Raw genomic sequence first — 11,610 nt, 5'->3', positions numbered from 1 at the left:
ATTCACTTTAAGTTGATTATTAACAGCACCATTTATACTTTTGGAGAATCTGTGATGCTACTGTTCAAAAAATTCCAATACCAGATTCTCTCAGGCATAATCATGCATATATATCAGCTAATGACAATTTAATTGCATGTTCTTATCATCATAAATACTGAAATATTTGTATATAATAACATGTGCTAAAGAACACATTGAATTTCAGTTTGCCATTAATTTCAGTTTGCTATTTATATACAGCATATGGATTTCAACTTTTCCCTTGACACTGGCATTGTTGATCTATGAAATTTTTTGAGTAGCTCTTTAAATTATAAATAGTGCCCAGTTGTTTATTTCAAGTGCTTTCAGCACTCCAAATGTGGTTTAATTGTATTTGAAAACTGCCAAATATCAATGGAGATCAATCCTGTTCCATTGATCTGTTTATGCAGTTAAACATGTAGAATATCAGATTCAGGCTCTAACATATTTAAATACTCCTCTATTGATCAGCTACTGTCATGATCCAGCACAGATGATGGCATAGATGATTACAGAGAACTGCCTGGTCTGGTTTGCTCAGCTGATACCTCTGTCTTTCAAAAGGCATCACGGAAAAACTGATCTACAGCTCAAAACCTGGGGGTGAGTCAGATGAGCACATAAGTTTGCCGTAGAAAAATGTTCAATCCATAGAAAGATTTTGCATCTGATATGGGAATCCACAAAAACACATCATGAAAAGTGTGGGAAAGCACATAAAAATCCCTGCGCCTTACTTCTTGAATGTGGCAAGAGGTGAGTTAGGGAGCTTAGGCAATCTTTGCTCCTTTAAGAAAGCAACCAACTACTGTCCAGGACTGTTTGTCCAGCTAAAGGATAAAGGTCTAAACATATGACAGAGAACTGTTTTCTCTAGATTATGGGACAAAAATGTAGAAATTTGAGCTCATGTAATGATGTTACTTCAGTGTTTTGGATTAGTATGTGATCCTTGTTAGAGCTCTACAGCAAGTAAAAAATACTTTGCTGTAACCTGCTGAACAGATTTTCTAGAGCTAAATAAATGTCCCTTTTATTTATTAAATACTTTTAATATCCATGAAAAAGCTCACCATCGACCAAAGAAACATCAACCTCTTGTATTTGTAGTTGAGAACTAATTGGGCACAGGGAGAGTGCGTGGGGAAGGATGAAGTGTTTGTTGTCAATACCATCTACAGATCAGAGCCAGATATGAGATGAAAATCACTATCTTGCCAGTGATGAGGTTTCAAGGGAGCAGTTCTGTGTTGGTACCTCTCAAAGAGCAGAGGGGAAAGCACCTCTCCTATCCGTCAGACATGCACAACTGAGTGAATCTAGCAAAAGGCAGAAGGAGATGAGGGTTTAGATCTTGGGGAAAAAAAGGAGGAGTGGGATGGATTAAAGAGGAAAACTATGCTAGAAGATTGGCTGATCCCTTCTAGGTCAGGAGATAAAGGAAAGCCATCTATAGTTCCAGAAAGTGCCCAATGCATGTGAGTATTGCAGAGAGACGAGTGATACAGTGAAGTGCCAGGAGTGTGGTCTTCCCACTCCTAACACAAGGTCTCAGGAAAACTCATCACTGCTGTGGATGAATAAGCATAGCTTCCTGCAGTTCAGTAACTCTTTCTGAGAGCTGACTGCTTTATTTCTTGGGCCTCTTTGGCAATCCCACCTAGCTGGGTATTACTATGGTGAAAGCAAAGAACAAATACATATAAATTGCTCTGTGGTGTTTCAGGTGAGTGAAAGCTTGGAATGCAACCACTGATCATTATTATTATTGTGCTTTGTCACCTAGTAAAGGCAAGTAAGAAATTGTCCTTGTCAAGTTTTCTTCAAAATTGAACCTTGCTTCAGGCTTTAAGTAAACAGCCTTCTCGGTGCTTGGGAACAGGTGCATGTGGCACTGTCATTAGGTTATCAGATATGTACATTTTCCTGAACTGTACACAAGACAGCGTTTGAACAAAGTCAAAATGTTTTTAAGCTTATCTTCATATGTTAAAATAAGACTAAATCTATAGCTTAAGATAACCTACATACATGTTATAAGGTCAAATTAACTGCTTCTGAAATAAGTTCATGTGATACTAGATTAAAAGAAAAAGACTTCTTCAATATTAGTGATAATTATTGTACTGGTTTTACTTACAATATTTTTTGAGGAGAATACCACTTCTGCTTTAGACTCATGATTCACTTTCTAGCTGATGACTGGCAGGATTTGGGAGATTTTAGCAGCTGCTGAAAATTAATTTTGACAGAGATAACAGCAGTATTTTGCACATAAAGAAATCTGAAATAAGTAAGATTGTGTTGAGTATAGAAGACTTTCTTGTTAGCAGGAGTCAGGCACTGCAGATAATACTGTGCTGGTAACAGGAACTTGGACTAGCACTCATCAATATTTCTAAATTACTAAGAAGAGTCTAGCTAATGATTAGTTTCTTTACACCTTCTGGCAACCTTGTAAAGATTGCTATGAGTTAATATAAATCCCATAAAGTTCACAAAATGTCCTATGACTACTGGAACTTTGTGGGAAACACTAATTTAATAACCAACCAAGAGGTTACAATACAAAACATTTGTTGAAGGTACCTTGGTATCTGAATGTGACTGACAGTGTGATGAATGATGATTGCTGGGCTAGCTTTGAACAAGCGCTCCTCCTCCAGCAAAGTCAAACAGACCTTGCAGGAAGTTTTGGAATTCACTTTTTGTTAAGGTGACTCAGAGATCAAAATACATATGCCAAATCTTTAAAACTCTGAATCCAGCCTCAGGAGTGGATGATTCTTCTCAAAGGAATCTCTCTGGAGCTCTCACATCATTGCTACATATTGGCTAAAGACTCTGATACCTCTGCGCTCACAACAGCAGAGACTTCCCTAACAAAGCCCTGTGCAGCATTCAGAAGACAGTGTGCTGCCCTGTCCTGTGTGCCTGGGAAACTGCAAAATACCTGTACAGGAGTGATATAAAGTATGTTTTATATTGTGTGCACTTAGTAAATCCTTTGCAGAGTGCTTCAAAGCAGGCAGAGAGAAGTAAATGTTATCTTTGTATGTGTGAATTAGAAAGCCTCTGTTAAACTTTACCATCTATGTTTAAAGGCTTACCATTCACACAACCCTTTTTATCACAGACAATACACAGCATAGTATCCATTCACAAGTGAAAACCAGTCTCTTATATAAAGTGAAAAAAGTAAAGATGGAAGGGGGTAAAATATGCAGGAAGCCATTCTATCCCCATATGGCCTGAAATTTGCTCAGGGTATTATACATGTGATTAGCAACTGTCTGTCAGCTGAAAGGAAAAAAAAAAAAATCTTTGGAAAATTTGAGGAGGATATGGCTTTTAATGAAGATGCAGTAGTCAAACAAGAATTAAATATAAGAAGCAAAATTATAAATTTATGCCTCACAGATGAAGTCTTTGAAGACAGGGAAATATGTGGTAAGATTTTCTTATTTTTTGTTTGTTGTCATGTTTGCTAAGACTTGCCTTGTAACAAGTGCAGTAAGAAGAGCAAAGCGTTGGCATGTCCATTCTTTCTGCAGTCCTGCCACTGACATTTCTTCTACTGCAACCTTTACATTCACTTTTAAAACACGACTTAATATGCATTCTACAATAGGAGATATAAATAAATACATATAAAACACCCCCATATATACACATACATACAAGACTTGACTTAAAATACTTTAGAATCAGTGAGCCTGTTTCAGTGGGATGACAGCAAATAAATGTGATGCTTTGATAGAAATTTACAATCTTATATTGTAATGCATTTTAAAATGCATTAATAATTTTAATTTAGCATCTGGAATAGGAGACTCTTTACATTCTAACACAGATGTTTCAGAAACCAAACATTCATCATAAGCATACATAATTTTGTCTCTCTGGCAGTAGAATTTTTTGGATTCATGTGCAAGATGAACCCAAATAGTATATTCACACTGTGCTTTCTTAAGACACCACTCAGAATATCTCATAGTCAATTCAGAGTTATTGCTGTTACTTTAGGCTACACTGAAAAAGATCGTCACCTTTTTAAAAGTACAATGAAGCTTATTGAGAGAAAAAAAATTACATTTAAGCACTTAGTATAATGTTTCTCTTACTTTTACACTATTAAGTTGTTGATAGCATCTAGCTATTATTTTATTTACCCACATGCTTACATAGCTCACTTCCACTATAGTATCTAACTGATTCACAAAACTGAATGAACTCACAAAACTGCTATGAAGCTGGAAATTTTTCCTCAGTTTATAGGGGAACAAAGACTTAAAGAGATTCACATTGCTTGCCCAAGAGAGATGAGAAGTTTGAACTTGAATCAAACTCAAGTTTGATTTCAGTTCAGCGTGTATTTATAAACAGTTCTTATGCTCTGCTTACATCTTAACTGTCTTACTACAGTATTACATTCACTTCAGTTTTGTCCCCTTTATTGTTATCTAGCTTCCAAGCAAAAGCTGTAATGAAACATGCATAACTGTCTCACCTATTATTTACATAACAATATCAAGAATAAAAGCTTATGCACCGTGTCCTATCAACTACAGTACTTATATTTTACATCTACATTTATGTACAGCATAAGAACTTGTACAAGTCAGTTTACCTGCATTTGTGCTATTAAAGAAATATAACAGCTCAGCTCACTAACTTCTTCTGAAACACCATTTCTGATTCCCTCCCTCATCTGTGGCTGTGGAAAAGCACATACCACTATATTCTCAGCAGTAAAATGGTCTGTCTACTTAGCTAATTTCTCCACACACTCTGTAGCTCAGTGGTGACAAATGTCTAATATTCCCCCAGGCTTAAAAGAGAGGGAACTCACATTCTGCTAAAGAACAGCCAAGACCATAGAGGAGATGAAATATAAGATAAAGTAGTAACACTGAAGGAGAAAGAACTCATAGGGGACCTTGATTTTTTGAAGTGACACAATACAGGCATAAACCTGAGTTGGAGGGATCAAATCAGTATCAAGCAGCAAGAGCTAAGCTCTCCAAAACTCAGCAGGGCTCAGATCTCCTGCCTGGTCTTGCTCCTATACTTCAGTGAGATGAAAATGTAATAAGAAACTCTGCAAGAACATGTATTTTCAGCTCCATGATTTGATTAATATGGGTAGAGCACTTTCAGGATGACTCATAGTGCATACCATGTGTTTCTGTTGAAGAGGATTCAATCCACTTCTATACTAAGTCTTATCACATCCAATGTACAAATACTACACACAATATGCACTCTATTATTCTGTACATACCCTTTGTATTTATTTCTGTAATAGCAAATTAAATGTGCCTAGGACTGTTTTCTGGCAATAAAGCCAGCTGCCAGAGGAAGACCCGAAAGAAAGGTTGAGTGAAAAAACTCTTTTACCTTCCAGAAGAGTGTGGACAAACACTTCCCAGCAGGTGTAGTCATCAGGAGTGTATTAGTTGTTGTAGATCAAGAACATGGAGATTGTTCCACCATTTTACCAATATATATGAGTTCCCATACTGGAGAATGTTCCCTTACTCTAGTTTACCAGTACAGCATTTATTCCTACAGTCACCTTACAGTGAGGGCCAAGACATGCCTGCTCCTAAAAATACATAGATACAGTACTAAGACCATGGAAAAATAATAGAAATACCTCATAAGGAGAAACAGATCAGTACTTAATCTCATGGAGCTGGGCTCAAACAGACCAAGGCTGTCACAGAAGCACAGCTGTAGACCCATTTTTTTCCTATAAGTTTTTAAGCATTCTATTTTCATTATTACTTACTTTCTAAGGGTAACTCCAGGTACCCAGGCTTACTAGTGTGATTTCACTAGTAGAACTTCATTCACTAGTAGCAACTCAGCTGACAGTCATTGCTGGTAAAAGGTAAGGTAAGCAAAGTCAAATCTGGGCTCTGTCAGTGTATGGGCACAGTGTTCTGAGAAGAACAGAATGAGAACAGGGTGTGTTTGCTGGGAAGTGGATGTGGGCAGAGGAGGATGAAGTATCTGCTAGTCTTTGCTTTAGATGCCAAACCAAAGCTTTAACCAGTGGCTGTCATTGAGGGTCCTACGATAGCTTTCACAAGAACTATCTAATGCATTTCACTCACTTGTCACTTTTTCCTAAAGCACTGTTGTGCAATGGCATTGGTGTGGAGTAGAAGCAGAATTTCACCACAGAGACAGCTACATTTCAGTGGTGGATGAAGTGATCCCACCAGACTTTGTACAGAACTTTGGGATCCTTACAGATGAGAGGTGCTATATAAATGTCAGGTATTGTTATACACCACTTAGGAGAAATGTTTCTATTTATTCCTCTGGATTTACTATTGAACATTTAGAGATAATAGTCATTGCTGTTAATAACAGTAAGAATAGCATCTTGAACACTGCAGCCTGTGTAGATTGTTCTGCATTCTGCTTGTCTGTAACAGGAGACATACTGATAAGAAGGAGGAATTTTTTGACAATGCAGTTATGGAGAACAAGCTATTTTTCATATTATATGGTCAAAGTGCAACTGTCAGTGTTATTTACATGGCTGCACCATTCACAGCCCTGGATTACTGAAAAGATTTAGCAAGATATGCTGAAGGTATTCCGAAACAAAGCAAGGTAAGCTGCTTTCATGTTGATATCCAAAACAACATAGTACAACAGCTTTCTGTACTAGGGACATTTGTTTTACTGTATTACCTCTCTGTATTTGTTGAAGTTCTACTCATTCATTTTATTAACAGATTTTATTTAAATGATGATGGATGTTTCTAACAATGCTTACCCAAGCACTAGTTAGAATCTGTTAGAGATATTCCATTGTTTATCATAACATGAGTGCCTTTGGATTTTGGTGGTTTGTTTGGGGTTCAAGGAAGGGGGGCACCTTTTTAGCATAATGGAGTTCTGAATGTAGTCCAGTATTGATTTTGATAGGAGTGTAAAAGGCTGACTATTTTTGCCAGATAGATGAGTAATTTTGGCTATGCTCTAACAAATCAAATGGCCTTTATAATGCTGGAAAACAGTCCTGCCCCAGCAATTCTCTCTGCTGAGTAACATCTGAATATAAAGACCCTCACATTCCCTCTTCCTCTTCTGCTTCCCAAGTCTCTCCTCTCAGATTTCTGCCTTCCAGTTGGGGTATCTCATTAATCTGCAGGCTCTATCGCTGTCTCATTATCTTCTCCTGAACATCTGAGAGAGGCAGAAGCCAAGCTGTATTAACCCACTGATTGCTGCTGACCAAGTGATGCCCCTGAACCCTTTCAGAAGCAGCTTTGGCTGAATAAAACCCGCTGCAGGATACGGTCTGGGACTGAATACTGGATGAGAAAATAGAAGTAATCTACTGTGGGGATTCATTTTGGCAAAACCTTGGCAAAACCTTTTTGTGCAAGGGAGCAGAATCTATCTCTATGGAAGCCATTCAAGCTTCCCTCTTATTCCCGGTGTCTTTTAGTACAGAAGCTGTAAAAGCATTAAAATGCACAGAACTACCTCCTTCCCTCCCTGCTAGTCAGAAAGGACCCTTTCCTGGCTAATCCAGGAAAACTACCCCCAGGAAAAAGGAGTAAATGCTGAAGAAAATTTAAATGTGTCTGAGATTAATTTTATACTTCCATCCCCTATTAAGAATGCCACATGTGAGCTGAATGCAGTGGGTACTGTACCATACACTTGCAGAATGGGGGTTATGGCTACATGTATCCTATGCAAAGTCCCAGAAATTCCCAGTCTTCCTAGAGTATTGACATTTACATCCACCTCCAGCAGCTCTGTTCAGAATTACCATAAAAGATCAGAGTGCAGCTTGGAGGTCAGCATGATCATAATTTGGCCATGCTGGTATATTTACTCTTGCTAATAGAGTTTACTTCTTTTTATTTTTCCCTACTGCTGCTTTTACCGTGTTCTGTCCCTGTGGAAGTTTAACCACGGCCTATCGGGGAGGAAAAAAAATTACAATTCTGAGAAGAGTGTGATAGATTTATCCCACACACGAGGAAGAAGAGAAACAACCAAATAGCAGAAACACAGATGAGCATTAGGCATTGTAAAAAAGTGGGGCAACACAGGGTGCTACATGTTTTGGGAGCTAAGCAAAAAGCTAACACCAATAATGCCTGCTTATAGGACATAGCTGAATAGATATGTAAACCTAAAAAGACACATGTTCATCATATGATAGATGGTGGATCCACCTAACTCTTCCCAGAGATTTCTTTATGGAAACCACCAAAGAACCTCTGTAATTTAATCACTAGCCACTGCAACTGCCTGACTGCTTGTTAATTGCTCAGACAATACCCAAATTGTCAGACCAAAAGACCACCCAATGATTCATTGGGCTGTCACTCCATATAACTGAAGCAACAAATATAAGAAACAGTGCCTGGAATGAGTCTTCACTTCTGATGTCTTCCCTGATGCTTTTCTCAGTTTACAATCCATTAAAATTGTTCATCAACTTCTTTAAAAGCTTGAAATCTTATTGCAGCAAATCTCAAGTTCCTAAGGAGCAGTGATACTCCAAGGTGATTCTGCAAAAATACCTCTTACAAAGCCATGTTTGGTAGTTCTCAGAGTTTCTATATGATATTACTCAGACGGGTTTGTCAATTCAGCCTAACAAGTTTGGGCAGGGGTAACAAAAATCTATCAAGCTTTTTATTATGTAACTTCGGTTGTGTATTTTACTTACAAAACGCCATTACCACCCACACAGCCCTTATTATATCGTAACAAAACTTCTCTGAGGTAGGGCCTTGCAGGTATTTCCATCCACAGACAAAATACTAACTCACATAAAGTGATTTTAAGTTTCCAAGAGCTTTTAAAATATGTATTCTTTATAGGTCATAATCAGCACTAATATGAACTGTTTGGATCTTAATGCAGTTTTGGTTGCAAGGCACAAAACTCTTCCGTAAGTGTACTACCAGTGTGAGAGAGGAAAGGTGAAGAGATATTTTTATTACTTAAGCAGTGGCATCATTCTGAAAATATCAAATTCCCCCATGTGGATTTGGGAGACCTTGAAGCAGCTTTCTGACAAACGTCTGCTCACTGGAATGGAATCCAAGATTGATTTAATGGTTGCTATGAAGTGGGGAGTAAAACCCACCAAATCTCCAAATCTCCACCAAAACATGCCCTATAAGCAGCTAAAATATATTTGCTCTTGGCATGAATTTACGTGGAAGAAATATAAAAAGGAAAATGCTTTTCCCATTCGCACTGTCCAATACAGCAACTGTAGCATTGTACTCAATGTTACGCAGGAGAGACAAAAGCTGGCTATCCCAGTGTTTTGATGGGCCATGTATCCTGTTGCTGTTTTTTTCCTAACCATCATTAATTCTACTTTTACCGTTGTCACAAGTTTTATCAGACACAAATTCATACTTTCCCTGTGTTAGTCCTTTACCTGAAGGACATGTATCATGACAAGTGTAATGGCTTTTTGGTCCTTGCCCCATTAGGTATTAGGAGCCTGTGTGGTCACAGATCATCCATTGACCACAGCTTGAAGCTGTAATGGATCCTCCAGTGTGGAATTCTGTTCTCTGAAGACCATCTGCCTGACTACAAATGGCTGGATGATATACTGGGCCAAGGATTTCTACTTCATACCATATAACAAGGGCATCAGAGGGATATTGGTGCCTGTTTCTCTCCCAGCTTCTGCAGAAGCCTAGAACAGATCTGTCCAAATTTGCAGCTCTGGCACTTGGATGGGGATAGTTAAGCACCACAGACTGCCTACTTTTCCAGGTATCTTAGCTGATTCCATGCTCAATGCAGATTAAACGTCCACCAAATGCACGCCTAGACAGGATTCTGTGTACTGAGAAATGCTTTCCATTGGATATTTAATCTCTCTGTTCCTTCAGCTGCTACTGGTTAAGAAAAACTGAGGGAATTAGTGTCGATCTACTTTGTATGACAGCTTACTAAACCACAACCATTTGCCTCCAGCATTTAAACAGTATTTCCTAGTTCAAGGAACTACAATCATTATGCCTTTTTGTGCTAGTTTTTTCCTCTGTGCACAGTCACGTGTGTAGCACCTGCTTTTATCTCCCAGGGCCTGGAGATGATCCCACAAAGCCTCCCTGGTTTCAGCTGATGCTGCAGAGACAGGCTGCCAGACAGCTTTGATTCTGGGTCTCAGTTTTGTTGCCTGTCTTACAAAACCCCTCTCTACTTCTTAGCCAAAGTAAATGTCAGAGTGTAGACAATTCCACACTATGCCAAGCTAAAAGATATTTGGACCTTCAAAACGTTTTTTCCCAGGATAATTTATGATTTTTTTTATAAAGCACTATGATTAGTAGTGCCCATAGCACAAAATCCTACACTGTGTATCCCACTGCCTTTCTCTGTCCTTCCTCTTTGTATCATTGACAAGGACACCTACAGCCAACAGCTTTCCTGCCCAAGCACCTGCTAGCTGCATCTCATTCTGCAGAAATGGGTGTGGGGATTATCCTAGTAAATCTTAACATTTTTCAACTTTCAGAAACACCTTGTGTGTCCTGACACCTAGCACAGGAGAAAAACATACTAGCAATTTAAAGAATTTAGAGAAAGAAAATACATCATAATGTACAAACCTCCCAAATAGTGGCATCTATATTCATGCAAGCGCAGTGCCTTTAGAACACTGATATAACGAAGTTACAGGCTTCATTAAAGGTGTATATATAACCAAGCTGATATGCACCTTTAAGGTAATCATGCTTTCAGTTCACCCTCAACAATAATATTCTTAAACATGGTGCTTCAGAATAAACTCAAGAAAAAGACTGACTGAATTTCAAGGCTTGAGTGCTGCTGCCATCTACATGGCAGGAAGACTATAAACCAAAACAAACAACAAAAATATGTATGTTGCATCTATTGAGCAGGGCTGCAAGTCTGTTTGCCAGTGTGATTATGGAAAATAAAGTTCTGAACAGAATATTTTATTACCCTGAGCTTCTGTACAGAAAATTCACGATTGAGAGTCTGACTTCCCCAGGTCATGATTATCAAGTTCAGACATTATTTAGATAAGGAATATAATAAGGAAAATATCATTTTACTAATGTTGAATATTTTTAATATTTCTCTGCTGAGTATTAAGCTTTCAAATTCTTATGTTTATATATTCTTACATATATATATATATAGTTGTTGTAAAAACAGGGAGTAATGAACTTTAGGAAATGGCATACACTACTTATTTCAGTTATGCTATTTTTCACAGCTATCTTACTGAGAGTATTGCCAGAAGAAGAAAACCAGTTTTTATCCCTGCTTATAAGACACAATGTAAATTTAGGCTGCACAGCTCACTCTTCTCAAGCTAAGGTTTCTAGAAATACATAACAGAAAAAGATAAGTGCAATTAAATTTGTACTGTGTAAGAGTTTCATCAAATGCACAGTCCACTCCAAAAAAACCCTTAAGTTTCATGCTTAAAATTGTTTCGCAACTTGCACTGCTTCACCTTGACAGCTATATTTGTACTTACCTATCACACCATATCCAGGACACTCAGATTCATTGGATGACAGGGAAGGT

Source organism: Psittacula echo, assembly GCF_963264785.1.
Source record: "Psittacula echo genome assembly, chromosome: 10".
Classification (NCBI taxonomy): Eukaryota; Metazoa; Chordata; class Aves; order Psittaciformes; family Psittacidae; genus Psittacula; species Psittacula echo.
Note: the sequence above shows the minus strand (reverse complement) of the source record.